The 16,380-nt window shown below is 46.7% G+C and overlaps 1 long non-coding RNA gene across 2 annotated transcripts; it reads right to left on the reverse strand.

Annotated features, from left to right (window-relative positions):
- Positions 1-2,802: 2,802 nt before the first annotated feature.
- On the reverse strand, positions 2,803-16,133 carry LOC112662808 (uncharacterized). 2 transcript variants are annotated; one of them, XR_003138849.3, is made up of 3 exons: positions 15,994-16,133; positions 15,320-15,421; positions 2,803-3,191 (listed from the first exon to the last, which is right to left on the reverse strand). It is a non-coding gene; the product is annotated as an uncharacterized LOC112662808 (long non-coding RNA). The 2 variants fall into 2 exon arrangements; XR_007408227.1 differs by lacking the exon at positions 2,803-3,191 and adding an exon at positions 13,982-15,015.
- Between the last annotated feature and the right edge of the window lie 247 nt (positions 16,134-16,380).

Here is a 16,380-nt window from a genome sequence, read left to right on the forward strand (position 1 = left end):
CCGCTTTCATCCACTAATAGAGCATAACCAAACTATTCAAACCCTCACTTTATGCTTAGGGGCCATTACTACACTATTTACCGCAATCTGCGCTCTTACACAGAATGATATCAAAAAAATTGTAGCGTTCTCTACCTCAAGCCAACTAGGCCTAATAATAGTAACAATTGGCATTAACCAGCCCTACTTAGCCTTCTTACACATCTGCACTCACGCATTTTTTAAAGCCATACTATTCATATGCTCAGGGTCAGTTATCCACAGCCTAAACGATGAACAAGACATTCGAAAAATGGGTGGCCTATTTAAAGTCCTTCCCTTCACCACAACCTCCCTTATTATCGGAAGCCTCGCATTAACAGGCATGCCTTTCCTTACAGGATTCTACTCCAAAGACCTGATCATCGAGTCCGCTAACACGTCGAATACCAACGCCTGAGCCCTCTTAATTACACTCGTTGCCACATCCCTAACCGCTGCCTACAGCACCCGAATTATATTCTTTGCTCTACTAGGCCAGCCCCGCTTCTCCCCTATAATCCTTATCAACGAGAATAATCCTCTCCTAATTAACTCTATTAAACGACTCCTTATCGGAAGTGTATTTGCAGGGTATATTATCTCCCACAGCATCACACCCACCACCATCCCACAGATAACTATGCCTCATTATCTAAAAATGACAGCCCTTGCAGTAACCACCTTGGGTTTCATCCTGGCACTAGAACTAAACCTTACCACACAAGGACTCAAATTTAACTATCCTTCTAATTACTTTAAATTCTCCAGCCTCCTTGGCTACTATCCAACCATTATGCACCGCCTCACACCTAAAACAAGTTTAACCATTAGCCAGAAATCAGCATCTATACTTCTGGACTCCATCTGACTAGAAAACATCCTACCCAAATCAATCTCATATTTCCAAATAAAATCTTCTACCCTTATTTCAAATCAAAAAGGTCTCATCAAACTCTATTTCCTATCGTTCATACTAACTATAATCCTCAGTCTACTAATCCTTAATTACCACGGGTAACTTCCATGATAACCAACACACCAATTAATAATGATCAGCCTGTAACAACCACCAACCAAGTCCCATAACTGTACAGAGCCGCAATACCCATAGCCTCTTCACTAAAAAACCCAGAGTCCCCCGTATCATAGATCACTCAATCCCCTATTCCATTAAACTTTAATACTACCTCCACCTCGTCATCCTTCAAAATATAGCAAGCAGTCAACAATTCAGACAACAAACCAGTAATAAAAGCCGCTAGAACAGCCTTATTTGAAACTCATACCTCAGGGTATTGCTCAGTAGCCATAGCAGTTGTATAACCAAATACTACTAATATACCCCCCAAATAAATTAAAAATACTATCAACCCTAAAAAAGAACCCCCAAAATTCAGAACAATCGCACAACCAATCCCACCGCTAATAATTAGCACAAGCCCACCATAAATAGGAGATGGTTTAGTGGCAAAACCCACAAAACTCATCACAAAAACGATACTTAAAATAAATACAATGTATGTTATCATTATTCCTACATGGAATTTAACCATGACTAATGACATGAAAAATCATCGTTGTATTTCAACTATAAGAACATTAATGACCAACATTCGAAAAACCCACCCACTAGCCAAAATTGTTAATAACTCATTCATTGACCTCCCAGCGCCGTCTAACATCTCTGCTTGATGGAACTTCGGATCCTTACTAGGAGTATGCTTGATTCTACAGATTCTAACAGGTTTGTTCTTAGCTATGCACTATACATCGGACACAGCCACAGCTTTTTCATCAGTCACGCACATCTGCCGAGACGTTAACTACGGCTGAATTATCCGCTATATGCACGCAAATGGCGCTTCCATATTCTTTATCTGCCTATTTCTACATGTAGGACGAGGCCTATATTACGGATCCTATGTATTCATAGAAACATGAAACATTGGAATTGTACTATTATTCGCAACCATAGCCACAGCATTCATGGGCTATGTACTACCATGAGGACAAATATCATTTTGAGGAGCAACTGTAATCACTAATCTTCTCTCTGCCATCCCTTATATCGGAACTGACTTAGTAGAATGGATCTGAGGCGGCTTCTCAGTGGACAAAGCAACCCTAACACGATTCTTTGCATTCCATTTCATCCTCCCTTTCATCATCGCAGCTCTAGCAATAGTACACCTCCTATTTCTACACGAAACCGGATCCAACAACCCTTCAGGAATCACATCAGACTCAGACAAAATTCCATTTCACCCTTACTACACAATCAAGGATATCCTAGGAGCTTTACTCCTAATTCTAGTACTAATGTCGCTAGTTTTATTTTCACCAGACCTACTAGGAGACCCAGACAATTATATCCCTGCAAATCCCCTCAACACTCCCCCACACATTAAACCTGAGTGATATTTCCTATTCACCTATGCCATCCTATGATCCATCCCCAATAAAGTAGGAGGGGTTCTCGCCTTAATATTTTTTTTGCCTTTTTTTTTTGCCTTAGTATTCTCTATCCTAATTCTAGCAATTATCCCCTTACTTCACACATCCAAACAACATGGAATAATATTCCGACCCCTCAGTCAATGTTTATTTTGATTACTAACAGCTGATCTACTCACACTAACATGGATCAGAGGGCAACCAGTAGAACACCCCTTCATCATTATCGGCCAAATCGCCTCCATTCTATACTTTACTATCCTCCTAGTCCTACTACCAACTATCAGCATTATCGAAAACAATCTCCTAAAATGAAGAGTCTTTTTAGTATACTTATTACCTTGGTCTTGTAAACCAAAAATGCAGACTAATTATCCTCCCTAAGACTCAAGGAAGAAGCACCAGCTCCACGATCAGCACCCAAAGCTGAAATTCTTCTTAAACTATTCCCTGATAGTTTCCTTGTGACTGACCTGTCGCTACCCTCGCCGCCGTCTTTGGGCCTGCGGAGGCTTTGGCTCCAGCAGCAGACTCACCCCAGGCAGGGGACTCTCCCGGAGCCAGGCAGGAGGAGGCTGTTGGCGGCCCCCAGGTCCCAGAGGACAGAGTGACCTCGAGGGCATGCAGGGCCCCACCTTCTCGCTGTGATGATAGTGGCCCCATTTCCTGAGCATTGTTATCCACTTTTCCATTTGCAGGGTCTGCTGGTGATGTTTCTGGAAAAGGACATGCATGGGCAGCAGATGAGCCTCCAGCCCTAGGACGTGGGCGCACAGTGCCGCGTCCAGTCTCCCTGTGGGGACTCAGAGGAGCCAGGAAGGCACAGACCTCTTCCCTCTGACCATGGCTGGGGGTCTGGGGTGCGTTCCCAGCAGCCCTGGCAGCACTGGGACAGGGCATTTGGGGAGACACCCCTGGGGACGTCCTGGGGGGTGGGGTATGTGGACAGCTGGCCCCACGCCCACTGCCCAATACTGCCTGGTGCCCAGGACGGGCTCTCACCTTGGCCTCGAGGGGGCTGAGGCCGGGCAGCTCCTTCTCCCTGGAAGGCAGGAGGCACAGAGTCCTGAGGCCCAGGCCCGACCCCACAACCCCCTGTCTGGGCCCAGGGCACTCAGAGGGGAGGGTACCCCAGGGAAGGCAGGGGCTTCCCACTGCCTGTGGTCGGGCAGGGGCAGGGTTTAGCATCATCCCATGAATCCCATGGAGACTCTACTCAGCGTGCCTGAAACAGAGGGGACCCTGTGGTGGGGACAAATCTGTGCCAGGAACATGGGGAAAGGAGGGAGCAGAATGGCTCCACTCGCCTAAATCCCGAGGGAGTTCAGGATCCTCTGAGATTGGCTGGGCATGAGAGAAAGGGCCTGTCTGCTTACAGGGAGCAGCCTGACAGCCTTACCTGCTTCTATCGGAGATGATCTCCATTTGGGCCTGACCTGACCTGGTGACTCTGGTCCCCACCTGAGGCTCACCTGGACCTGGTGACTATGATCCCCACATAGGTTCATCGGCAACTGATGTTTAGGATATGGGATGGACCCTCACTTGCTACTGCTGCCCAGGTCCATCCCCAGGGTCTCACTTGTTCCTGGTGATTGTGGTCCTTGTCTGGGCTGACCTGGTGCATCCTTGGCTCTGATCCCCTCCTGGGCCTCACCTGCTCTTGCAGGGTGGTCCCCACCTCTAGTGGGTGCTCTAGTGTCTATGATACTTGTCTGGGCTTCAGCTGTTTGTATTTGGCTATGATAAATAGCCCTTTCCAAAGCCATCAGGGTCTCCAAGTCCTCTTGCCTGGTGATGCAAACCAAACACATCCAAAGATGACACCACATAAAAACCTTCAGAGGACACATGCGTCTGTGTGCCTCCTGTGGGCAGGTCCACATCTGTCTGACTGGAGGGTGGAGACAACCCCATAGCTCTGAGGGGGATGTGCTGGGCTGGAGGATCACACATGGGCACTCACAGTCTGTAGCTGGCTCACCTACAGTCCACTTTCCCAACCATTGTCCCAGACATGCCATCATGCTGAGAGGACAGAGCTCTCCCACCCTCTTATCAGGAGCACAAGGGGACCCAGGAGGCTGCGGGGACTGCTGACCTGATGCTTGGGGTGACGTCTCCCAGCCCAGGGCTGGTGCTGGGATTGCAGTGGATGTGCCTGCCAGAGAGTGTTCCTGTGGGCTTCGGGTAGACTGAGGGTTTCTGTTAGATTCCACAAGCACAAATACCAAAGGGAAAAAGAAATGAACTGGACTTCATCAAAATTAAAAACTTATGACATTAAGAAAACTATTCACCATGACCAAGTAGGATTTATTCCCAGGACACAAGGCTGGTTCAACACTTGTAAAACAATCAATGTGATTCATCATATCAGCAAGAGAAATATCAAGAACCATATGATCCTCTCAATAGATGCAGAGAAAGCATTTGACAAAATACAGCATCCATTCCTGATCAAAACTCTTCAGAGTGTAGGGATAGAGGGAACATTCCTCAACATCTTAAAAGCCATCTATGAAAAGCCCACAGCAAATACCATTTTCAATGGGGAAGCATTGGGAGCCTTTCCCTTAAGATCAGGAACAAGACAGGGAAGTCTACTCTCACCACTGCTATTCAACATAGTACGAGAAGTCCTAGCCTCAGCAATCAGACAAAAAAGAAGACATTAAAGGCATTCAAATTGGCAAAGAAGAAGTCAAACTCTCCCTCTTCGCCGATGACATGATACCCTACGTAGAAAACCCAAAAGACTCCACCTCAAGATTGCTTGAACTCATACAGCAATTTGGCAGTGTGGCAGGATACAAATCAATGCCCAGAAGTCAGTGGCATTTCTATACACTAACAATGAGAATGAAGAAAGAGAAATTAAGGAATCAATCCCATTTACAATTGCACCCAAAAGCATAAGATAACTAGGAATAAACCTAACCAAAGAAGTAAAGGATCTATACCCTAAATACTATAGAACACTTCTGAAAGAAATTGAGGAAGACACAAAGAGATGGAAAAATTTTCCATGTTCATGGATTGGCAGAATTAATATTGTGAAACTGTCAATGTTACCCAGGGCAATTTACACGTTTAATGCAATCAAAATACCATGGACTTTCTTCAGAGAGTTAGAACAAATCATTTGAAGATTTGTGTGGAATCAGAAAAGATCCCAAATAGCCAGTGGAATTTTAAAAAAGAAAGCCATGGCTGGGGGGCATGACAATGCCAGATTTCAGGTTGTACTACAAAGCTGTGGTCATCAAAACAGTGTGGTACTGGCACAAAAACAGACACATAGATCAATGGAAGAGAATAGAGAACCCCGAAGTGGACCCTCAACTTTATAGTCAACTAATATTTGATAAAGGAGGAAAGACTATCCACTGGAAGAAAGACAATCTCTTCAATAAATGGTGCTGGGAAAATTGGACATCCACATGCAGAAGAATGAAACTAGACCACTCTCTTGCACGATACACAAAGATAAACTCAAAATGGATGAAAGATCTAAATGTGAGACAAGATTCCATCAAAATCCTAGAGGAGAACACAGGCAACACCTTTTTTGAACTCGGCCACAGGAACTTGCAAGATACATCTGCAAAGGCAAAAGAAACAAAAGCAAAAATGAACTATTGGGACTTCATCAAGATCAGAAGCCTTTGCACAGCAAAAGATACAGTCAACAAAACTCAAAGACAACCTACAGAATGGGAGAAGATATTTGCAAATGACGGATCAGATAAAGGGCTAGTTTCCAAGATCTATAAAGAACTTCTTAAACTCAACACCAAAGAAGCAAACAATCCAATCATGAAATGGGCAAAAGACAAGAAGAGAAATCTCACAGAGGAAGACATAGACATGGCCAACACGCACATGAGAAAATGCTCTGCATCACTTGCCATCAGGGAAATACAAACAAAACCACAATGAGATACCACCTCACACCAGCGAGAATGGGGAAAATTAACAAAGCAGGAAACCACAAATGTTGGAGAGGATGCGGAGAAAAGGGAATCCTCTTACACTGTTGGTGAGAATGTGAACTGGTGCAGCCACTCTGGAAAACTGTCTGGAGGTTCCTCAAAGAGTTAAAAATAGACCTGCCCTACGACCCAGCAATTGCACTGTTGGGGATTTACCCCAAAGATACAGATGCAATGAAACGCCGGGACACCTGCACCCCGATGTTTCTAGCAGCAATGTCCACAATAGCCAAACTGTGGAAGGAGCCTCGGTGTCCATCGAAAGATGAATAGATAAAGAAGATGTGGTTTTTGGATACAATGTAATATTACTCAGCCATTAGAAAAGACAAATACCCACCATTTGCTTCAAGGTGGATGGAACTGGAGGGTATTATGCTGAGTGAAGTAAGTCAATCGGAGAAGGACAAACATTATATGGTCTCATTCATTTGGGGAATATAAATCATAGTGAAAGGGAATATAAGGGAAGGGAGAAGAAATGTGTGGGAAATATCAGAAAGGGAGACAGAACATAAAGAATCCTAACTCTGGGCAATGAACTAGGGGTGGTGGAAGGGGAGGAGGGCGGGGGGTGGGGGTGAATGGGTGACGGGAACTGAGGGGGGCACTTGACGGGATGAGCACTGGGTTTTATTCTGTATGTTGGCAAATCGAACACCAATAAAAAATAAATTTATTAATAAAAAAATGAAAAAAATTAAAAACTTATGCCAGCAAAATTTTGACCAAACTACCCACCCTGAGTGCAATGATTTGTCAATAGTCAGTGGGGGGTTCTGAAGGGAGTACAAGGGCCTCCATGTTCCAGTTCGTGAAGAGCAAGTCTGCTTATGGGCCGTGAGGACCCAGAAGCCCTGACTGTCCACCCTGGACCACAGAATGGGGGAATTGGTCATCACCTGCCAGGGTACATGAACCTAGGACAGGCTAGAAAGGTCATGGCTTTGGTCTTCCCTGCACAGAATAATGCTTACAGGGGAGTGGGGGGCCCAATAAGCTGCCTGAGCCCTGACCACAGCCTCCTTCCCTGGCCTGGGGTAGCAGGGAGGCAGCCCTGACCTGGTGGAGCTGTGGAAGGGCTGCAGGAGCTGCCTCATGGACATCACAAGGGGGTCGGTGTGTTCTCACCCCAGCCCATGAGGCCAGCTCCCCCACTTGGACCCAACGGACCCACAGTGGCCCGAGGGGAGCAGGGAGCAGCTCCCACTCACATGTGACCTGTCGCTGTTTGAGCACCTACACATTATACGCAGGAGTACTGGGGAGAGTGGGATAGCTCAGGCACTGTGAGCCAGATCTGGAACACGAGTGCCTCCAACTGCCTGTGGACGCAGACTAAGCGCCAGGCAGCAGTGGAACCCTGGGGCACCACAGTTCCACCCACAATGGGGTCCCATGTCATCACTGTAGGTCAGCAGGGTCCAGTCAGCACTTAGTCCTTCACCCTGAAAGCCAAGGGTGTGAGGGGAGGTCCTGTCACTATGCCAGGTGGGAGGGATGCAGGCACCCTTCCACATCCGTAGTTCCCACCCTCAGGCCCTCCAGGCCTCTCACGCTTCTAGGTAGACTGGGTGTCCCAGCTGTCTGCCCAACCTCAAGGGTCACAGCATGGATTTTGCCCATAAGAACATTTGAGGGGCTCCTGGGTGGTGCAGTCGGTTAAATGTTGACTCTTGATTTTGGCTAAGGTCAGGATCTCGAGGTTGTGGTGTGGAGCCTCACGGGGGGCTCGGTCCCCGGCTGGTGGGGAGTCTGCTTCAGAATCTCCCTTTCCCTCTGCCCCTCCCACTGCATGCTCTCTCAAATCTTTTAAAAATCAACATTGAAGACATTTGGGAGATCTTATCATCTCTGCAGAGGTGCCTTCATATGTGTAACCGCTGTGTAAATGCCTTTCAGGGACAAACCGTGATTTCTATCAGAAACCCCTATTAATATTTATTGAAGTATAGTCACCATACAATGTTACAGTAGTTTCAGTGCTACAACTTGGTGACTCCATTCTGTACATTACTCAGCTCTCCCCATGACAAGTATAGTCTCCATCTGTCCCCGTACAAAGTTACAATAGTACTGACTCCATTGCCTAGGCTGTACTTTCTAAATTTCTGTGGCTTATATATTTGAGAACCAAATGCTTACAGCTCCTAATATTCATCTATTTTGCCCATCTCACATCCACTTCCTCTCTGGCAATCAGTCAATGTGAACCATCACATTAACAAGAAGAAGGACAAAAAGCATACGGTCATCACAATAGTGGCAGAAAAAGCATTTGACAGAATACAACATAGTGTATTTTGAGCATAGTATGTTTTGAGGACATTTCCATCAACAGAATAAAGGCCATGTAGAAAGGCCTGTTGCTGACATTGTACTCTATGATGAACACCTGAAATCGTCTCCCCTAAGAGCAGGAAAAAGACCAGGAAGTCCCCTCTTAGCCCTGGAAGTCCTACCATAGGAAACAGACAAGGAAAAGAAAAGGCATCCACACCTTTAAGGGGGAAGTCAAACTATCCCTATTTGCAGAAGACACAGTACTAGAAACAGGAAACCCTAGAAGCTCCACCAGAACTGTTAGACTTAATGAGTGACATCACTTGGGGACACATAATGAACGTAGAAAGATTGGGAGCCTTTCTGTGTACCAAAAATGAACACTCAGAAAGGAAAATAAGAAAATGATTCCATTCTCCATAGCATCAAAAAGAACAAAATAATGAGACTGAACAAAGGCAGGGAAAGGCTGGTACACTGAAAACTGGAAGACTTTGGGAAGACATTGGGACTCCTGGGGTGGGAGCCTTCCTCTTGTGAAAATGTCGATAGTCCCTGATACAACCCTCACTTTCAATGGAATTCCTATGAAAATCATGGTGGCAGATTTTAGAAATAGGAAAAAGAACCCTAACTTTTGTCTGCCCCTACAAATGACCCTGGACAGCAAAAACAGTACTGAGAAGCAGAACAGAGCTGGATGCTGCACTTTTCTATTTCAAACTATGTCACAGAGCCACAGAATTAAAACTGTGTGACTCTAGGGTCCTGTCTGGCTTAGTCAGTTAAGAATAGGACTCTCAGTCTCACCTCAGGTATTGATCTCGGGGTCATGAGTTCAAGCCCTGAGCTGGGCTATGAATGAGGGAAGGAGCCTAATTAACAAAAATCAGACCCACAATGGTGTGGTCCTGGCATAATCGGATTGAGCAGAAGAGAACCTGGAAGGAAATTAACTCTGATATGATCAACTGATGTTTTTTGAGAATTTTATTTTAAATCCAATTAATTATCATATAGTGTGTTACTCATTTCAGAGGTAGAATTCAAGAGGTGTTGGATATAAAACCCAATGCTCATGACATCACCTTCCCTCCTTCATGCCCATCCCCCTGTTACCCTGTTTCCCACCCCCTTCCCTCCAGCGACCCCCAGTTTGTTTCCTATGATTAAGAGACTCTTTTTCCTCCCTCTCTGTTGTCATCCTCTTTTTCCCCTTCTCTTCACAGATGTCCATCTCTTTTGCTTCTTTAATTCCACATAGAAGTGCAACCATATCGTAATTTTTTTTCCTGACTGACTTATTTCAATTAACATAATACCCTCTAGTTCTATGCATGTCTTTGCAAATGGCAAGATTTCATTCTTTTTGAATGCTGAGTTACATTCATATATATCACATATTCTATATCCATCCATCTGTCCAAAGACATCGTGGCTTCTCCCGCAGTTTGGCTGTTGTGGATACTGCTGCTGTGAACATTGGGGTGCAGGTGTTCTGGCGTTTCACTGCATCTGTATCTTTGGGGTAAACACCCAGTAGTGCAATTTCTGTGTCATAGGGTAGCTCTATTTTAACTCTTTGAGGAACCTCCATACTGTTTTCCAGAGAGGCTGTACCAGCTTGCATTCCCACCAAAAGTGCAAGATTTTCCCCCTTGTCCAGATCCTTGCCAACATCTGTTGTTTCCTGTCCTTTAATTTTAGCCATTCTCACTGGTGTGAGGCGGTATATCACTGTGGTTTTCATTTGCATTTCCTGATGACAGGTGATGTGGAGCTTTTTTCACATGCCTGTTGGCCTTTTGTAGGTCTTCTTTGGAGAAAAGTCCGTTCATATATTCTGCCCATTATTCATTGGATTTTTTGTTTTTGAGTGTTGAGTTTGACAAGTTCTTTAGAGATCTTGGACACCTGCCCTTTATCATTATGTCATTTGCAAATATCTTCTTCTATTATGTAGGTTGCCTTTTAGTTTTGTTGACTGTTTCCTCTGCTGTGCAGAAGATTTTTATCTTCAGGAAGTTCCCAACAGTTCATTTTTGCTTGTTTCCTTTGCCTTTAGAGACCTGTCTTGCAAGAAGTTGTTGTGGCCAAGGTCAAAAGGTTGCTACCTGTGTTCTCTAGGATTTTGATGGGTTCCTATCTCACCTTTAGGTCTTTCATCCATTTTGAATTGATCTTTGAGTATGGCGTATGAGAGTGGTCTGGTTTCATTCTTCTGCATGTGCTGCCCGATTTTTCCAACACCACTTACTGAAGAGACTGTATTTTCTATTGGATATTCTTTCCTGCTTGGTCGAAGGTTAGTTGACTAACTTCTTTTGGTTAGGGTTTCAGTTAGTGTTACGTTTGGTCAGGAGTTCGGGTTTTGTTTAGGGATGGGTGTTAGGGGTTAATGGTTAGGGGCTATGACTAGGATTTAGGATAGGTTCTGGGTTTGGGTTCAAGGCAGGGTTACAGGTAGAGGTTGGGTTAGGTTTTAGGTTTTAGGATTAGGAGTTAGGGTAAGGTTAGGGTTAGGGTAAGTAAGGGTAGGGTTAAGGTGAAGTTTAGGGTTATTTTAGGATTAGGATTATTCTTAGGGTTAGGGGTTACAGTATGGGTTTAGGGATGGTTGTGAGGGGTTAATGGTTAGGGTTAGAGGTTTGGGTTAGGGTTACAGTTAGGGATTAGGGTTAGAAGGTTAAGGTTAGGTTTTAGGGTTTGGATTGGGTGTTAGGGGCTAGGGTTAGGAGATCGGGTAGAGTTAGGGTTTAGGACTAGGGGGTATGGTTAGGGGTATTGGTCACAGTTAGAGGTTGGGGTTAGAGTTTGGGTTAGAGGTTAAGGGTAGAATTAGGGATAGGATTATGGTTGGTGTCAGGGTTAAGGTTAGATTTTAGAGGTCAGAGGTTAGGTTAAGGATTAGGATTAGGGTTTAGGTTTAGGGTTATGGTTGGAGTCATGGTTAGATGTATGGATTAGGGGCTAGTGATTCGTGTTTGGTTTTCAGTTAGTGATAGGTCCAGGGATAGGCGAGATGAAAGTTAGGATAAAGATTAGGTTAGGGTTATTGTCTCTACACAGGTAGAGTTTGGATCTGGGCATCTTCCTGTCACTGGGACTCCTAGTATCTTCAATGGGTTAGTTTTAAGTGTTTTATTTAGGTTTTGGGTTAGGGTTTCTGCTTGGCATCCATCCATTCAGAGGCATCACTATAGAATCAAACTCTATAGTTTGATATAGTTGTCTATGAGAACTATAGTTGTCTATGAGAATAGACATGGCCGGCATCTCCCGAGCTGAGATAAGGAGGGGGTATATGGCTCTAAATACGATTTATTTGGAAATCAATTTCCTTATTCATTTTATCTCTTGTGTGCACTGGTGTCATCAATACTAACAATTGTTATTTTAAAGTTTTACTTGAATTCCTATTTGTTAACATAGTATAATACTAGAAAATGTAGCACACTCATGTGATGGAATATTATTCAGCTATATAAAGGAACAAAGTTCTGATACACACTGCAACATAGGGAAGCTTTGCAAGCATTATGCCGAGCAAAAGGAGCCAAAAAAAAGTGTCCACGTTGTAGGATTCTATTTACATGAAATATAAATATATATAAATATAAATACCCAGAAGAAGTAAATCCACAGTGATGAAGAGCAGAGGAGTGGTTACCAGGGCTGGGGGTGGGGAGGAAATGAGGATGAATCACCTACATGGCAGAGCATTTTATTTTAGAATAATGAAAATGTTGCCAAACTAGAGAGTGGTGATGGTCACCTGATATTGTGAATGTACATAAAGCCACTGAATTGTAGACCTTAAAACGGTTAAAAGGTAAAAATTATTTTATGTGTATTTGAACAGAAAAAATATGAAGACAAAATATTCCTTACTGTTAAAAAGAAGTTGGTCAACTAACCTTCGACCAAGCAAGAAAGAATATCCAATGGAAAAAAAAAACAGTCTCTTCAATAAGTGGTGTTGGGAAAATCGTGCAGCCTCCGTGAGGTTCCTGTGGGGCCGTAGAATCAGAAGCCTCCTCCCCTCTGACCAAGGCCACTGGGCTGTCCTCCTTCTTCCCTCGTTTGCGACCCAAGGTGACCTCCTCCTCCTCCTCTTCCCTCTTCCTGCCCAAGCTGGTCGGCCCCTTCCTCTGCTGCCCACCCTCCCTACCTGATGTTGCTGTGTCCCTGGCATCTACCTGCAGCTCCGCAGAAACCTTCAGGACTGTGGAGGTCCTGTCCTGGGGGTGTGAGTGAGGAGCACCCCTCCGATTCGCCCCAGACCAGACCATCCTCCTATAGAAAGCAGGCTATCGTCCCAGAGCCCCTTAACTCGGGAGTCCTTGCTGAAGGACAGGACACCCCCCAACCCAAAGCAGGAGGCACACACCTGGACCTCCCCACAGCAGGTATGGATGCCACTTCTCTGAGTGCCCAGGGGCCGGCTCCCAGGCCCAGCTCTCTTCCAACCCACACCCCGCGTTTGCCTCCTGGGTCACTCAGCTCCAGCCCAGTGAAGTCATGGTCTTCAAAGGGCTCCAGGGGACGAGGTCCTGATCAGGGGGCATGGGCCAGCCTCCAGAGAGGCATTCCTACAAATGCAAACCCCCACCTGAGATGGATGAAGGGGGCAGAAAGCTCTGTCTGTGACATTCCATGGTGACAGGTCAGCATCATCCCAAGGATCCCGTGGGGACCCTACTCAGAATGCCTGAAACAGAGCGGAACCCAGGTGGGGACTGATCTGGGGCAGGGACATGGGGAAAGGAGGGAACAGAATATCTCCTCTCGAGCCTAGGTGTCCATCGAAAGATGAATGGATAAAGAAGATGTGGTTTATGTATACAATGGAATATTACTCAGCCATTAGAAACGGCAAATACCCACCATTTGCTTCAACGTGGATGGAACTGGAGGGTATTATGCTGAGTGAAGTAAGTCAATCGGAGAAGGACAAACATTGTATGTCCTCATTCATTTCCCTTCAGTGAAAGGGAATATAAGGGAAGGGAGATGAAATGTGTGGGAAATATCAGAAAGGGAGACAGAACATAAAGACTCCTAACTCTAGGAAACGAACTAGGGGTGGTAGAAGAGGAGGAGGGTGGGGGGTGGGGGTGAGTGGGTGATGGGCACTGAGGAGGGCACTTGACGGGATGAGCACTGGGTGTTATTCTGTATGTTGGTAAATTGAACACCAATAAAAAATAAATTTATTAAAAAAAAAGAATATCTCCTCTCCCCGGAATCCTGAGGGAGATCAGGGCCCTCTCAGATTCGCTGGGCATGAGAAGAAGGGACTGTTTGCCCAATGGAAGCAGCCTGACAGCCTTATCTGCTTTACCAGAGATGATCCCCACCTGGGCCTGACCTGATCTGGTGACCGGTCCCCACATGAGCATCACCTGGACCTGGTGACCATGGTCCACACCTGGGCTCATTGGCTACCAATCACCAGGAGCCAAGATGGACCCTCACTTCTACTGATGCCCTGGTCAGTCCCCAGGGCCTCAAATGTTCCTAGTGACTATGGTCCTTGTCTGGGCTGACCAGGCTCATCCTTGGCTCTGATCCTCTCCTGGGCCTCACCTGGTTCTGATGCTCCTGGCCAGCTGTCCCCAGACCTGATGCCCCCAGCCATCAGGCTCTGCTCCTCTGATTTTCATCTCTGCCTGGGCCCTCGCTTCTCAGCTTAGATTCAGATCCCTGATTGGGTCTCATCTCTATTGGCTGGCTATACATCTGGACATCTGGAGCACCTGAGGACTATGATCCCCACCTGGCCTTACCTGCTCCTACTGGCAACAACACCCCTTAGTTCTCATTGGCTGGACTCTGCTATGATCCTCACGCAGTACATAATTGCTGTTACTGCTTATGATACCATTTGGGCCATACCTGCTGCCACATACCTAAGTATACAACCACCTGTGCCTCATGGGGACCTGGTGACTGTGATCCCCACCTGGGTTCATCGGCTACTGGTGTCTAAGATCCAAGATGGACCCTCACTTGCTCCTGATGCCTGGGTCCATCCCCAGCATCTCATTTGTTCCTGGTGACTGTGGTCCTTCTCTGGGCTGACCTGTCATGCTTGCCTCTGATCCATTCCTGGGATTCACCTGCCCTTGCAGGAAGGGTCCCCACCTCTAGTGGGTTCTCTAGCATCTATGGTACTTGTCTGGGCCTCAGCTGATGGTATTCGGCTATGATATCAGCCCTTTCCAAGGCTCGCAGGGTCTCTAGGTCCTCTTGCCTGGTGCTACAAACCAAACACATGCAAGGATGACACCGTATGAAAACCTTCAGAGAACACAAGCGTCTGTGTGCTCCCTGTTGGCAGGTCCTCATCTGTCTGACTGGAGTGTGGAGACAACACCATAGCTCCCAGGGGACATGCTGGGCTAGAGGATAACTCATGGGCACTGACTGTCTGTAGCTCGCCCACCTACCATCCACCTTCCCAGCCACTGTCCTAGGACACGCCATCATGCTCAGAGGACAGAGCTCTCCCACCTCCTTACCAGGAGCACAAGGGAGCCCAGGAGGCTAGGGGAACTGCTGACCTGATACTTGGGGTGACGTGTCCCAACTCAGAGGTGGCGCTGAGATGGCTATGGATGGCTTCAGGTGAGTGTTCCTGCGGGCTTGGAGCAGACTGAAGGTTTCTGTTAGATTCAACAAGCACAACGACCAAAGGGAAAAAACAATGAACTGGACTTAATCAAAATTAACAACTTATGCCAGCAAAAGTGTGAACAAACTACACACCCTGTATACAGTGTTTTGTAAATAGCCTGAGGGAGGATCTGGGGGGGAGCACGAGGACCTCCATGTTCTAGTTTGTGAAGAGCAAGCCTGCTCATGGACCAGAAGGACCCAGAGAGCCCTGATCGTCCACCCCAGACCATAGGGTGGGAGGATTGGTCATCACATGTTGGGGTTATGTACCTAGGACTGGCTGGAAAGGTCATGACTTGAGTCTCCCCTGCACAGAAGAGGCTTACAAGGTAGTAGGGGTCCCGAATGAGCTGCCCTAGCCCTGACCGCAGCCTCCTTCCCTGGCCTGGGGTAGGAGGGAGGCAGCTCTGATCCCATGGAGCTGTGGAAGGGCTGCAGGAGATGCCTCCTAGGCATCACACGGGGTTCGGTGCATTCTCACCACAACCCAGGATGCCAGCACCCCTACTGGGACCCACAGGCGCCACACCCGAGGTGTGCAGGGAGAAACTCTACTCACCTGTGACCTGTCGCTTTGTGAGCACCTACACTTTATACACTGGGGTACTGGGGAGAGTGGAATAGTTTGGGCACTGTGAGCAAATCCAGAGCACAGGTGCCTCCAACTGCCTGGGGTCGCAGAGTAGTGCCAGGCAGTGGTGGAACCCTGGGGCACCACAGTTCCGCCCACAATGGGGTCCCGTGTCATCACTGTAGGTCGGGGGTCCAGTCAGCACTTAGCCTGGCACCCTGAAGGCCAAGGGTGCGCGGGGAGGTCCTGTCTCATGCCAGATGGGAAGGGGTTGCAGGCACCCTCCCACATCCTTAGTTCCTCCCTTCAGTCCCTCCAGGCCTCACCACCCTTCTAGGTAGACTGGGTGTCCCAGCTGTCCTTCCATCCCCAAGG

The sequence above is a fragment of the Canis lupus genome, chromosome 34 (assembly GCF_003254725.2).
Source record: "Canis lupus dingo isolate Sandy chromosome 34, ASM325472v2, whole genome shotgun sequence".
Classification (NCBI taxonomy): domain Eukaryota; kingdom Metazoa; phylum Chordata; class Mammalia; order Carnivora; family Canidae; genus Canis; species Canis lupus.